This window comes from Oncorhynchus masou, chromosome 3 (genome assembly GCF_036934945.1).
Source record: "Oncorhynchus masou masou isolate Uvic2021 chromosome 3, UVic_Omas_1.1, whole genome shotgun sequence".
In the NCBI taxonomy this organism is placed as follows: Eukaryota; Metazoa; Chordata; class Actinopteri; order Salmoniformes; family Salmonidae; genus Oncorhynchus; species Oncorhynchus masou.
Window position 1 is genome coordinate 29372867 of NC_088214.1, and position 14149 is coordinate 29387015.

General features: G+C 41.2%; 1 protein-coding gene across 4 annotated transcripts in view; it reads right to left on the bottom strand.

Moving 5' to 3' along the window:
* Positions 1–14149, bottom strand: part of LOC135514189 (astrotactin-1-like) — a 278864-nt gene that overhangs the window by 18910 nt on the left and 245805 nt on the right. The gene's annotated exons all lie outside the window — the stretch shown is intronic.

Consider the following 14149-nt stretch of genomic DNA (forward strand, 5'->3'; position numbering starts at 1 on the left):
TTCCCTGATAAACTCCTTAGTCATCTCAGTTTACTCACTTATGGCACTGCCTACTCCTGATGATTCATTTTTCAAATCATATGAGCAAAAAATATTTAGCTTTATCTGGGACGCTAAACTAGACAAAATAAAACGTGCACATGTATATAATGAATAGGGTGGGTTAAGATGATTAAATATAAAAGAACTAAACCGCTCTCTAAAAGCTTCACTCATTCAACACTTTTATTTGAACCCTAAATGGTTCTCAGGTAGATTACTAAGAAAAGCTCATCCATTGTTTAAAAATGACCTTTTGATTGATTGAAAATTATACTTTTTTCAAAGTATCTCTCTTTTTCAAACAAGCATTGCAGAGCTGGCTACAATTTTGATTTCACCCCACTGAAAAGATAGAACAAATATTACAGCGAATATTATGGCTGAACTCAAATGTGCTGGTTGATAAAATACCTGTATTTATGGGAAAGATGTTTGAAAAGGGTATTTTGTTATTAAATTATATTGTAAATTAGAATGGTAGAGTTATGTCTTTCATGGAGTTATCAGAATTGTACAGAAATGTCTGCTCAATCCAAAAATACAACCAATTGAATACCCCAAAAATGGAGGAGGCAGGTGGCAGCAGGAGATAGGGAACTGGTCTGTCTGCCAAATGTAAAGGATCAAAACTGGCAGAGGATAGCATAAATAGGAAAGTATACCAGTTTCATTTGAGGACCAGAATGTTGACAACTGTGCCATGCAGATTGTAAAATAGTTGGGAAGAGATTTTTGATGTACCGATTCCATGTACTTACATTCTATAAGTTGATATATAAAACAACGCAAGATTCAAGACTTTGTGCTTTTCAGCTAATATTATTATATAGAATTATTGCCACCAACAAAATGTTGAATATTTGGGGCATAAAATCATTGAAACACTGCAGATTTTGTTATGAGGATACAGAATCAATAGACTATTTATTTAGCTATTGCCCTCAGGTAGCCTGTTTCTGGTCTCGGGTTCAGGAATGGCTGGAGAGATCTGGAGAGACCGGGTCAGTCAATTACTAATACTCTTAGTAAAAGTATTTATCTTCAACTCATGGATTCTATTCGATTAGACAGATTGAAATTGTGCATTAAACATCACAGCATAGTTGAAAGATGTGTTGTGTAGAAACCCAAAGTGAGTGGCCAGCAGAGATAGATGGGATGGGCTGAGGGAAGCTGAGGGTTGGTATGTGGAATTGGAGACAAGTGGGAGTAGAGTTGCTGTGTGGGAGATAGAATGGTCAAATTTAAAACAAATAAAGTAAAAATAAAACAATAAAAAGTACATTTGAATGTCACCAAGTGCCAGTGTTTTTACAACTAATGGCGGTTTGCCTGAGGCTGATGCCGTGCAGGTGTTTGAACACATGCATATTAGAGGTCGATCGATTAAATCGGAATGGCCGATTAATTAGGGCCGATTTCAAGTTTTCATAACAATCTGTATTTTTGGGCACCGATTTCCGATTATTATTATTATTTAAATATTTTTTTATACCTTTTATTTAACTAGGCAAGTCAGGTAAGAACACATTCTTATTTTCAATGACTGCCTAGGAACTGTGGGTTAACTGCCTTGTTCAAGGGCAGAACGACAGATTTTCACATTGTCAGCTCAGGGGTTCCAATCTTGCAACCGCACAGTTAACTAATCCAATGCTCTAACCATTTCACTCCACGAGTAGCCTGCCTATTACGTGAATGCAGTAGAAGCCAAGGTAAATTGCTAGCTATTATTAAACTTATCTTATAAAAAACAATCAATCACAATCACTAGTTTTAACTACTAATCAAGTTTAGCAGGCAATACTAACCAGGTGAAATTGTGTCATTTCTCTTGCGTTCATTGCACGCAGAGTCAGGTTATATGCAACAGTTTGGGTTGCCTGACTTATTGTGAACTAATTTGCCAAAATTGTACGTAATTGACATACATTGAAGGTTGTGCAATGTAACAAGAATATTTAGACTTAGGGATGCCACCCGTTAGATAGAATACCAAACGGTTCCATATTTCGCTGAAATAATAAACGTTTTGTTTTCAAAATGATAGTTTCCGGAATCGATCATATTAATGACCAAAGGCTGGTATTTCTGTGTGTTATTATGTTATAATTAAGTCTGATTTGATAGAGCAGTCTGATTGAGCAGCAGCGGGCCCGTAATCATTCATTCAAACAGCTTTTTGTGCGTTTTGCCAGCAGCTCTTCGCAAGCACAGCGCTGTTTATGACTTCAAGCCTATCAGCCTAATGGCTGGTGTAACCAATGTGAAATAGCTAGCTAGTTAGCTGGGTGTGCGCAAATACTGTTTCAAACGTCACTCGCTTTTAGATTTGGAGTAGTTATTCCCCTTGCGCTGCAAGGGCCGCGGCTTTTGTGGAGCGAGGGGTAACGATGCTTCGAGTGTGGCTGTTGTTGATGTGTTCCTGGTTCGAGCCCAGGTAGGGGCGAGGAGGGGGACGGAAGCTATACTGTTACACTGGCAATAATATAGTGCCTATAAGAACATCCAATAGTCAAAGGTATATGAAATACAAATGGTATAGAGAGAAATAGTCCTATAAATACTATATTAACTACAACCTAAAACCTCTTACCTTGGAATATTGAAGTCTCATGTTAAAAGGAACCACCAACTTTCATATGTTCTCATGTTCTGAGCAAGGAACTTAAACGTTAGCTTTTTTACATGGCACACATTACTTTCTCCTCCAACACTTTGTTTTTGCATTATTTAAACCAAATTGAACATGTTTCATTATTTATTTGAGGCTAAATTGATTTTATTGATGTTTTATATTAAGTTAAAATAAGTGTTAATTCAGTATTGTTGTAATTATTACAAATAAAAAAAGAATATATAAATCGGCCGATTAATCGGTATCGTTTTTTTTGGTTCTCCAATAATCGGTATCGGTGTTGAAAAATCATAATCGGTCTACCTCTAATGCATATACACACATTCTCATTCAAATGATCACATACAAGAAAACATAGATTCATGTTATAAGTGCCAGAAATGCAAACATATACAGTTGGCATTGGTGTTATGATTTTAGTTGTTCTTGATGTCCTTTGTTTTAAATGTATTAATATTATTACATATTATTTTCATTATTGTTTGCTGTTCTCTTTAGTTCATTCTCTTGGTTGATAATGCACTGAGGGGGGGGGGGGTTCTTGGGGGTGGGGAATGGAATTAATTTATATATATATATATTTCTTCCTGGGGGGGACTGTGGGAGGGGTCTCGAATGGTTGCGGGACAGCTATTGGGGAACTGTGGGGGGGGGTCTTGGAGGGTTCTTGGAGGGTGCGGGTTTGGGTTCGGGTTTCTGGCCTGGTGGTAGATCAGTCAACATGCCCTTGAGCAGGGCATTGACCCTGGATGCGTCTGTGTCGCTCTGAATGGGAATCTGTTGAATGACTGGTATGATGTAGTTTTTGAGCTGCTTCACTGCAAGTATATTGTACGTTTCAAATATTCAATAAATTAAAAAAATCTATTTAAAAAAAGCTTTTTACTATTATTGTTTATGTAATTTATTTTTGTTTCATAGTATACTTTATTTTTTTATTTTGTTTAGACACATTTCTCAAATTGCAGTACGTTTGCCAATCGGTTGTGTAGCCAGACATATTTGTCATTCCTTCTGCCTCATCCCTCTCAGCCCTAGCATTTTCAGTTCCTCATCAATCCACGGGTATTCAACCGTTTTTACAGTCATTTAATAAGCAATTTCATAAATGTGTCAAGTGCAGCACCTGGTTGCTCCTCATTACACCTCACAGACCAACAAATATTCTTCAACATAGGAATCACTACAAAACCTCTTGTATGACCTAATACACTATATTAGGAACAGTCTTTGGAACGTTGGTGTTCCTAGATATGGTTACTGGATTTGGATTTGGATACTGCTTTAAAGCAAATTTCTGCAGCATTAGTAAAGATGTGATCAATACATGTTGATGGTTTCATGCCTGTGGCGTTTGTAACTAGCCTGGTAGGTTGAATGATAAACTTTAGAGTTTTCTATCCAGGTTCTAAAACTGCTACAATTATGTCTGTGAGTATAACAGAACTGATATGGCAGGCGAAACCCCGAGGACAAACCATCCCAATGTTTTTTCAGCCTACCACTATTTACAATGGCTGCCTAACCACTATTTACAATGGCTGTCACTTTTACTAGAAGTCCTCCCAGATTGCAGTTCCTAAGGCTTCCACTAGATGTCAACAGTCTTTAGAAAGAGTTTCAGGCTGGTTTTTGGAAAAATGAGCCAGAAATTGTAGTTTTTCTAGGTGGCTCCCATTTTGGCTGTAGTGTTTCCAAGCGCGTGAATGAGAGCGCGTTCTTTGGTATTTTTCTCCGGTAAAGACAATAACGATTCTCCGTCTTAAATTGTATAGTTTATTTACGTATTAGGGTACCTGAGGTTTGATTATAAACGTAGTTTGAATTGTTTGGAAAAGTTTATTAGTAACGTTTGGGAATAATTTTGTATGCTTTTGATGGTAGGAAAACTGGGTGGATTATTGACTGAAGTGCGCCAGCTAAACTGGAGTTTTTATGGATATAAAGGACATTATCAAACAAAATGACCATTTGTGATGTAACTGGGACCTTTTGGAGCGCCAACAGAAGAAGCTCAAAGGTAACACTACCGTCCCGCAAGAAGTTAAGCTACATGTTAACGTGAGCTATTTTCAACACGTTTCTGGGATGCTTGATTGTTTTCATTGCTTTACTGGGAAGCTTAGCAAAAGTAGACATGCTCATGTTATTTATCTTAGTGCAGGGTGAGCTGCACACAGTGGACTTCCTACTAGGGCGCACTGCCTCAGTGCTAAAAGTATAACTGTGGTTCATAGGCACACGATTACAGCATACAATAGCTGTAGGCTCAGCAGAGGTATTCAGGGCAATTAGATGGATATCAATTTGTTTACTTACATTGAGTCTTCCAACGCCACTGGGATAATGTACATTTGCTGAAGAATTATGACAACTCAGAAACAATGGTAGTGTAACGATGCACGCTGAGAGTCGGGAAGCATGTTCAGGGAGTGCATGCATTTAATAAATAAACAAACACACCAAGAACCACAAACAGGTAGGGATTAACTGAGCTGGGTTTGAGTCATTTATAAGTCATTGTCTCAACGCAGCCTTATAATGCTGTGAAAAGATCCAGGAACACAAATGATTTGGGTGGATCCCATCCTCCTTATAATGAGCTTTGTTTCCTGAAGGTATCAAAATTGTCAACAAATGTTATACCCACAGAGCTGCAATAGTCAAGTAGCCAGTTACGGAGGGCTAAAAGTCTGCTAAAGCGTTCAATGCCACGATTTAGGGAGGGCCAGATATTATGGGGTATTTGTTGGTGTTCTTTAAAATATTTCTTCATCTGTTCTGAGCTGCCCTTCAAAATGTCATTGAATCCCACATGAACTATGATACTCAATTTCCTTATGCAGGTTTAAAATGTTTGGAATCAGCTCATTGATGTCCTGTTTTTGCTTGGGTTATTCCTATTGCTATACATCAGAACCATTTGAAAAGACAACATGCTCAAGATGAGTTTTTCCTCTTTCCATCCTTTGTGTAATCTTCTCAGTTTGGCTACCCCATTTACAGTGCATGTGTGAGGTAAGTGGCTACATGTGTGGAGGATAGCAGGCTGTCTGATGAAGGGAGCAGAGTATGAGTAGTAGAGAAAGGAGAGGGAAGGTGGAGGGGAGCCGAAGGAACTTTTAACTCCTAGAGCATGGCAAAATTCATTACACCGATTGACATAAACACAGAGTTAAGCATTCCATGCGGTCATTAAAAACACACTGGCCACCAGGCAGCACAACATTGACCTCACATGGGTTTACGTCACCACAATATCATCTTGTGTTACTACAGCCACAGGAACAAAACACACTGTAATGTCCAGTAACACAGAAAAGGAATAACCATAAACTACTGTCATTACACCTGGCAATGACCTCACTTAAAATACACAAGACCTCCCAAGGAGTTTTATGAGGTTTATCATTTTGCTTATAAACAAAAGTCATTATGAAATACAGTTTACATTCACCTTAGGCAAATACATTGAAACTCAGTTTTTCACAAACCTAGTAAAAATTCCCTGTCTTAGGTCAGTTAGGATCAACACTTTATTTTAAGAATGTAAAATGTCAGAATAATAGTTGAGAGTGATTTATTTCTGCTTTTATTTCTTTCATCACATTCCCAGTGGGTCAGAAGTTTACATACACTCAATTAGTATTTGGTAGCATTGCCTTTAAATTGTTTAACTTGAGTCAAACCTTTCGGGGAGCCTTCCACAAGCTTCCCACAATAAGGTGGGTGATTTTTGGCCCATTCTTCCTGACAGAGCTGGTGTAACTGAGTCAGGTCTGTAGGCCTCCTTGCTCGCACGCACTCTTTCAGTTCTGCCCACAAATTTTCTACAGGATTGGGGTCAGGTCTTTGTGATGGCCACTCCAATACATTGACTTTGTTGTCCTTAAGCCATTTTGCCACAACTTTGGAAGTATGCTTGGGGTCATTGTCCATTTGGAAGACCCATTTGTGACCAAGCTTTAACTTCCTGACTGATGTCTTGAGATGTTGCTTCAATATATCCACATAATTTTCCTACCTCATGATGCCATCTTTTTTGTGAAGTGCACCAGTCCCTCCGGCAGCAAAGCACCCCACAACATGATGCTGCCACCCCGTGCTTCACAGTTGGGATGGTGTTCTTCAGCTTGCAAGCTCACCCTTTTCCTCCAAACATAACGATGGTCATTATTCCATCAGACCAGAGGACATTTCTCCAGGTTATGTTCATATAGGACTCGTTTTTACTGTGGTTATAGATACTTTTGTACCTGTTTCCGCCAGCGTCTTCACTTCACAAGGTCCTTTGCTGTTGTTCTGTGATTGATTTGTACTTTCGCACCAAAGTACGTTAATCTCTAGGAGACAGAACGCTTCTCCTTACGGAGTGTATTGATGGCTGCGTGTTCCCATGGTGTTAATACTTGCGTACTGTTTTTTGTACAGATGAACATGGTACCTTCAGGCGTTTGGAAATTGCTCCCAAGGATGAACCAGACTTGTGGAGGTCTACAATTGTTTTTCTGAGGTCTTGGCTGATTTCTTTGGATTTTCCAATGATGTCAAGCAAAGAGGCACAGAGTTTGAAGGTAGGCCTGGAAATACATCCACAGGTACACCTCCAATTGACTCAATGTCAATTAGCCTATCAGAAGCTTCTAAAATCATGACATAATTTTCTGGAATTTTCCAAGCTGTTTGAAGGCACAGTCAATTAGTATATGTAAACTTCTGACCCACTGGAATTGTGATACAGTTAAATAATCTGTCTGAAAACAATTGTTGGAAAAATTACTTGTGTCATGCACAAAGTAGATGTCCTAACCAACTTGCCAAAACTATAGTTTTTTGACAAGAAGTTTGTGGAGTGGTTGAAAAACAAGTTTTAATGACTCCAACCTAAGTGTATGTAAACTTTCGACTTTAACTGTACTTCCAGCATAAATGTTATATTTTACGTATTTGTGATAAAAAAAAGACAAATATGTACATTGAAATAACATCCCAAATAGTTGACTGCCCTGAAGTTTTCTGAACCGTCTCAGTGCTTCTCCTTCCAATAGGTTGCTTTCCCTTTAATTCCCAATTAAATAGCCAGCATCAGCTGCGCAAAAGTGGGGTTGTGATGGAGACGTGAATGAGGATGTGTTCAATCCTCAGTTCCGAAGCTTCTCTATTCCATTTGTTTTGTTGGTTTTAAACGTGTGTTTTGTTGCCTAGTAGAGTTTACCCAGGATCGGATCCACTCTTTGCGTCCGTGGACTACACCTCTCTGTTCTTCCAGGCCTTTCTCAGCTGGAGATCTGTTGGCGGATTGGACTGTGTGACTGACCGACTGACTACAACCTTTTTGTATACGGTGTTTCATTTGTTTTGATGTATACTGTGATGATTTATGTAGTTAGTTGTAGTTGAGGACTTAGTAAGAATTGATATGCTTTATAGTTGTGTGGTAAAATAATTGTTATAATTATTGTATGATTTGATACTGGGTGTACGCTACACTTGTATGAACGGACAAACATTGCGTGACTAAGGTCACTTGAGTTTCCTGAACTTCTTTACCGGGCTGGACACTTTTTTAGGCCCGAGGTACAGGACATTTCTGGAGGAACCAGAACTCATTGTGTTATTATTATATGTGTGTGTAATAATTTGTTGGTAAAACAACCCACGCAAAAGAATAGTTGTTTTTGAAGTTCTATACAATGTTTTAAGGGTTTATGAAAAGTTTATTTCCATCCTGACTTTTACACAAGTCGTTTGTATTGGTGTAGACTTGACGGACCAGATGGGACTCATTCCCTCCCAAACCAAAAGGAGAAACCAATGTTTTCTCTGGTAGGCACAACCTACCTGGCACCCCTATAAATAATAACCTCAAGTCAAAATGGTTACATAAAAAAATGGCTCACCAGATGGGACAGCTCAACATTGAGAACTAACCAAAGCAAATCTTTTGTGTGGAATTAAAACAATGGATTCACCCCAAGAAAATGTGCTCATCCATATCCTACCTGTCAATGGGAATACACAGGGCCATTCTGACCATCAAGCTGACAACACAAATCAATGTGAATGGAGATAATGGAGTGGATTTGGGCAAGAGCCCTGGGAATCTGAATGCTCAGTCTGGACCACTGGCCACAGGAGGTCTAACCAGTTACTCACTTATTGACATGGAACTGTGTGGAAGTACTGAGCTAGCCCTCCCTTCCGCCATTGTCTGGTTTATCTCATGAGGTTGTAGTCTTCCAACTTCAAGGTGACATCCTTGATATTCGTCGGACTTAACAACATCTCCAAACTCTAATCCACCATAAATTCAAATGTCTGAGGGAAGAGCAACAACAGAGTGCCATGGAATTCAGAAACTCACTGAGCACTCTAACCCACACGCTGACAGAGCTCAGTGAGAGTGGAAGACGGGAAATTGCCGGTGCCATGGACAGGCAGTTTGACTACCAACGAAACCAACTCACTGCCACTCTCCAATGGCGCCTGCAACATCACCCCACTGAGGTCTTCAAGGACATTAATTCCGTTTGTTCTCCCCTGGTTAACACTGTAGACCACTTGCAGAACGAGCTTTCTAATTTTGTTAATGTTGGATGACGTGTCTGTGGACATGGCCTCCATTAGGCACAACTCCTTGCACAGAGCTTCTCTGGTGTCCACTTCTGTTCAGACCACTGAGGGCCAAGCTGGAACCTCTGAACAGCCAAGACAAGGTCATGCTGCAGCCACCCCTTGCAGGATACAATCCACCATGCATCCTGGTGTTCATTTTTATGGTCCAATAACTCCCTCCCCCTCTACTTCCTCAATCCCTCCTAGCTCTTTTGTTCATGGTGATTTGAGTAGATGTCATGTGGGGGCGATGCCCATTAACCTCTTTCAGCTAGGGGGCACTATTTTTATGTTTGGAAAAATAACATTTCCAAAGTAAATGGCCTATTTCTCAGGCCCATATGCTAGAATATGCATATAATTGTCAGATTAGGATAGAAAACACTCAAGTTTCCAAAACTGTCAAAAATATTGTCTGTGAGTATTACAGTACTGATATTGCAGGTGAAAACCTGAGGAAAATCAAACCAGGAAGTGGCTTCTATTTTGAATGCTCCATGTTCCATAGCCTGCCTTCGCTCCATTAAAAAGGGATATCAACCAGATTCCTTTTCCTATCGCTTCCTCAAGGTGTCAACAGTCTTTAGACATAGTTTCAGCCTTTTATTTAGAAAAATGAGCGAGAAAGATCACATCGCGTCAGGTGTTCAAAATGATTTTGCTTGCGCAGCCATTGTCTCTCCCTCCTACTGAAGAAGACAGTCGCGGTTGATATATTATCGATTATATATTTTAAACAACCTGAGGATTGATTATAAAAAAACGTTTGACATGTTTCTGTGGACATTACGGAGACTATTTGGAATTTTCGTCTGCGTTGTCGTGACCGCTCGAGCCTGTGGATTTCTGAACATAACGCACGAAACAAACAGAGGTATTTTGGATATAAAAATTATCTTTATGGAACAAAAGGAACATTGATTGTGTGGTGTCCAGATTGATATCGCACACAATTGCTACCGGTTTCCATACAATCTGAGCAAGAATCATTTCTTCCAATAAGAATCTACGAAGTTACATGATTGGGGATCAAATGTGGCAGTCTTCTCTGCCGTTGCTCTGGTACCACTAACCCTTGCTAATCCTTCTGATGATCTCCTTTTACCGGCTGTGAGAAGAGCTCAGCTGGAACAGCCAGAGGAGTTAAGGCTGTTGGAACAGCTACAGAATAATGCTGATGTATGTAATTCAAAGCTAGGACACACCGGGCTCCTGAAGCACAAAATATTCCTTACACAGGAAATGCCGATCAAGCAGAAGCCATATCGTTTGTCCCCAGCAACGCTAATCATCCAAAAGGGACTCATTAATGTTATGTTAACACAAGATATAATAGAACGTTACTCCTCTCATTGGGCTGCTCCTGTTGTCCTCATCCCAAAAAAGACCGGTGGTCTTAGATTTTGTGTGGACTATAGGAAGACCAACAATGTTTCCCAGACTGATGCCTATCCTCTTCCCACCATCCACGAGATCCTGGAGTCATTGTCTGGTGCTGTTGTGTTCACTACCCTTGACCTCAATAGTGGTTATTGGCAAGTTGAAATGGACCACGAAAGCAAGGACAAGACTGCTTTTGTCTGTGCTGAGGGCTTGTTTTCCTTTAAGGTGATGCCCTTTGGATTAAAGAATGCCCCTGCCACTTTCCAAAGACTCATGGAGATTGCGTTAGGTGAGCTCAAAGGGAAAATCTATTTAGTCTGCCTGGACGATATAATGATCTACTCCCAGAACAGAGAACACTTTCAAGATCTTCAAGCAGGGTTGGACAAGCTAACAGAAGCTGGTCTGACCTTGAATATGAAGAAGAGCAACTTCTGCCAAACCTCCCTGAAGTTCCTTGGCCATATTGTGTCTTTTGACGGCATTCATGTGGATCCTGAAAAGACAAAGGCTGTACAACATGTCCCTGTGCCAACCACACTCAAGGCCCTTCAACGGTTCCTTGGGATGGCTGGATGGTACCATCGGTTTATGTCAAACTTCTCCCAGGTGGCAGAACCCCTCAACGCGTTGGAGCGAAATTCCTATGGACGGCAGAGTACCAGACCTCCTTTGAAACCCTGAAACGACACCTCGTCACACTTCCCATTTTAGGTCATCCCAACTTTTATTGCCCTTTTGTTGTTTACACTGATGCAAGTGATGTTGGACTTGGTGCTGTCCTAGTCCAACAGACTGGACTTGGCACTGAAGAAGTGCTAGCGTTCGCCAGTCGGACATTGAATGGAGCAGAACGGAACTACTCCACAACCGAGCAAGAGTGCCTTGCAGTTGTCTGGGCTTTGGAAAAGTGGAGGTACTACCTGGAGGGAAGACACTTCACTGTGGTCACTGACCATTCCTCCCCTGTGTGGGTGTTCAAGACCAACAAACCAAGTACCAGACTCATTAGATGGGCTCTACGGTTGCAAGAGTTCACCTTTGCAGTAGAATACAGGAAAGGAAAATACAACACTGTTCCAGATGCCTTATCTAGAGCTCCTGCTTGTGGTAATGGAGGCCCTCATCTTACATGTGCTACTGTCCTGTCTAGCAGTCGAGACTCACCCAAAACTGACTTTCCCATCTCTGATGGGGCCATTTGGAAAGCCCAACAGGATGATCCAGAAGTACAGGCTTTGTATCAGACTATCCTGGAAGATGGAGAAAAGATGGTCAATCCTACCACAAAGCTGACCATCATTGAAGACAAAGTCTACCGTGTTGTACAACTACCTCACAGAACCCTCTAACAAATGTACATACCTGAAACTCTACGCCTTCAACTGCTTCAACAATTCCATGAAGACCCATTAGCTGGTCATTTGGGCAGGTTCAAAACCTACAAGCGGTTGCAAGCATTACTGTACTGGCCACTTCTGAGCATGGATGTGAAGTCACACATCCAAAACTGCCTGGTTTATCAAATGTACAAACGAGAAGGTAGAAAGCCTGCTGGCAAGTTGCAGAAAATGGTGGTTACCCGAACTTGGGAAATGTTAGGAGTGGATTTGATGGGTCCATTTCCTAGAAGCTCCAATCAGAATGTGTACATGCTTGTTTTTGTTGATTACTATTCAAAGTGGGTGGAGCTCTTTGCCCTGCGTCAGGCAACAGCGAGGACCGTCTCTAACATCCTTACGAAAGAGGTCCTGACTCGCTGGGGAGTGCCTGATTACATCCTGTCTGATCGAGGTTCCCAATTTGTCTCTGATCTCTTTGAGGAGACCTGCCAAAGATGGAACCTGAGACAGTAGTTGACCACGGCCTATCACCCACAGACCAACCTCACTGAGAGAGTAAATCAAACCTTGAAGACAATGGTTGCTTCCTATGTAGGGACCCAGCACAAACACTGGGACAAGCACCTTCACGAGTTTCGATTTGCCCTGAATTCTGCTGTGCAAGAGTCCACTGGAGTCACACCTGCAGAGCTGAACCTAAGTCGTCCCATCCGAGAACCCTTGGATATGGTGCCAGAGCCCCAGCAGCTTACTCCAGACGCTGCTTGCTATGACCAGGTAGTCCATCTCCACGACTTGAGAGCTCTTGTCTCAAAGAACACGATCCAGGCTCGACTCAAGCAGAAGAGAAATTATGATAAGAACAGACGAGACATGCAGTTCCAGCTTCGTGATCGGGTGTGGCTTCGCTCTCATCCTTACTCGAAAGCTGAACAATTCTTCTCGGCCAAGCTCGCTCCAAAATGGCAAGGACCAATAGGATTTTGGAGCAGCTGGGCCCATTGAACTACCGAGTGGTGAAAGAGGACACAGGTGAATATATGCACGTTGTCCATGTGTCACGCCTTAAGGCCTGTTACCCCTCGGCTGAGGAATTGGAGGCGATTGAGCACCGCAAGGTCCTGGATATCTTTGAAGAGGAAAGTGAGGAGACTTTTCTCGGATTCCCAAACCCAGAAGTCTCACACCTTAAAGCCTGTGTCCTTCAGCTGTGGAGCGTGAGCTCCAAAAAGTCATGAATATTATTGTAGGAAAGTGATGAGGAGACTTTTCTCGGTTTCCCCGACCAAGATGTGCCTTCCAGTGCAATGGTCGGCTTTTTCCAGGGGAGGGGGTGTGTGACGGCCCTGAATTTTTCTGAACCGTCTCAGTGCTTCTCCTTCCAATAGGGTGCTTTCCCTTTAATTCCCAATTAAATAGCCAGCATCAGCTGCGCAAAAGTGGGGTTGTGATGGAGACGTGAATGAGGATGTGTTCAACCCTCTATTCCGAAGCTTCTCTATTCTGTCTGTTTTGTTGGTTTTAAACGTATGTTTTGTAGCCTAATAGAGTTTACCAGGGATCGGATCCACTCTTTGCGTCCGTGGACTACACCTCTCTGTTCTCCGTGGCCTTTCACAGCTGGAGATCTGTTGGCGGATGGGACTGTGTGACTGACCGACTGACTACAACCTTTTTGTATACGGTGTTAAATTTGTTTTGATGTGATGTATACTGTGATGATTTATGTAGTTAGTTGTAGTTGAGGACTTAGTAAGAATTGATATGCTTTATAGTTGTGTGGTAAAATAATTGTTATATTGATTGTATGATTTGATACTGGGTGTACGCTACACTTGTATGAACGGACAAACATTGCGTGACTAAGGTCACTTGAGTTCCCTGAACTTCTTTACCGGTCTGGACTCTTTTTAGGCCCGAGGTACAGGACATTCTGGAGGAACCAGAACTCATTGTGTTATTATTATATGTGTGTGTAATCATTTATGTTGGTAATACAACCCACGCAAAAGAATACAGTTGTTTTTGAAGTTCTTTCCAATATTTTAAGTATGAAAAGTTTATTTCCATCTTGACTTTTACATAAGTCGTTTGTATTGGTGTAGACTTTACGGACCAAATGGGACTC